Below are 1,698 nucleotides of genomic sequence, written 5' to 3'. Positions count from 1 at the left end.
ATTCCAGACTTCAAGATGTATTACAAAGCTGTAATTATCAAGACAGTATGGTACTGACACAAGGACAGACACTTAGATCAATGGAATAGAATAAAAAAAAAAACCCAGAAATGGACCCACAAAATGTATGGCCAACTAATCCTTGACAAAGCAGGAAAGAATATCCAATGGACAAAAACAGTCTCTTCAGCCCAAGCAGCTGGGCCAGGAATCAATATGGCTGCGATGTTTAGGCGATGCTGTGGGGTCCTAAAGAGTCTTCCTCGTTTTGACTGGAGATCACAGCATACAGAAGCTGCCCTACAACGTGAAGCAGGATTGGGATTTAATTTTGAGCTCACTGAGCAGCAATAAGAGTTTCAAGCTACAGCTCGTAAATTTGCCAGGGAAGAAGTAATCCCAGTTGCTGCAGAATATGATAAAACTGGCGAGTACCCTTTGCCCCTAATTAAAAGAGCATGGGAACTTGGTTTAATGAATACACACATTCCAGAATGTTACGGAGGTCTTGGACTTGGAATTTTTGATACTTGTTTAATTACTGAAGAATTGGCTTATGGATGTACAGGGGTTCAGACTGCTGTTGAAGCAAATTCTTTGGGGCAAATGCCTGTTATTATTGCTGGAACTGATCAACAACAAAAGAAGTATTTGGGGAGGATGACTGAGGAGCCAATCATGTGTGCCTACTGTGTAACAGAACCTGGAGCTGGCTCTGATGCAGCTGGTATAAAGACCAAGGCAGAAAAGAAAGGAGATGAATATATTATTAACGGTCAGAAGATGTGGATAACCAATGGAGGAAAAGCTAATTGGTATTTCTTATTGGCTCGTTCTGATCCGGATCCTAAGGCTCCTGCTAGTAAAGCCTTTACTGGATTTATTGTGGAAGCAGATACCCCAGGAATACAGATTGGAAGAAAGGAAATAAATATGGGTCAACGATGTTCAGATACAAGAGGAATTACCTTTGAAGATGTGAAAGTGCCTAAAGAAAATGTTTTAATTGGTGAGGGAGCTGGTTTCAAAATTGCAATGGGAGCTTTTGATAAAACCAGACCACCAGTAGCAGCTGGTGCTGTGGGACTAGCACAGAGAGCTTTGGATGAAGCTACCAAGTATGCCCTGGAGAGGAAAACTTTTGGAAAGCTGCTTATAGAGCACCAAGGAGTATCATTTTTGCTGGTTGAATTGGCAATGAAAGTTGAACTAGCTAGACTGAGTTACCAGAGAGCAGCCTGGGAGGTTGATGGTGGTCGCCGAAATACCTACTATGCCTCTATAGCAAAGGCATTTGCTACAGATATTGCAAATCAGTGCGCTACTGATGCTGTGCAGATTTTTGGAGGTAATGGATTTAATACAGAATATCCTGTAGAAAAACTAATGAGGGTACAGCACAGATTCAAAGACTTATTATAGCCCGTGAACACATTGACGGGTATAAAAAATAAAGAGATTGCTATAAAACATGATTGTTGAGTAATTAGAACATAATCTACCATTTAAGAGAAAGACCTTTAAGATATTTTCTGGTAAAGTTTTAAAATAGTTGCTCTTGCACTGGACCTATGCTACTGATACTAATACTAGCTTTCCACTTTTGTTTAAATGACTTGCTTTTTCTCAAACAGGTTTGGTTTCACTAAAATTATGTTATCCTTATACCACTGTACTTGAGTCACATTAACCTAGTAA

At 39.9% G+C, this 1,698-nt stretch overlaps 1 pseudogene; it reads left to right on the top strand.

Moving 5' to 3' along the window:
* The first annotated feature begins 208 nt into the window (after positions 1–208).
* LOC115283897 lies at positions 209–1,454 on the top strand (annotated as a pseudogene).
* The last annotated feature ends 244 nt before the right edge of the window (positions 1,455–1,698 follow it).

The sequence above is a fragment of the Suricata suricatta genome, chromosome X (genome assembly GCF_006229205.1).
Source record: "Suricata suricatta isolate VVHF042 chromosome X, meerkat_22Aug2017_6uvM2_HiC, whole genome shotgun sequence".
NCBI lineage: Eukaryota > Metazoa > Chordata > Mammalia > Carnivora > Herpestidae > Suricata > Suricata suricatta.
Note: the sequence above shows the minus strand (reverse complement) of the source record. Positions and strands in the feature narration are given on the sequence as shown.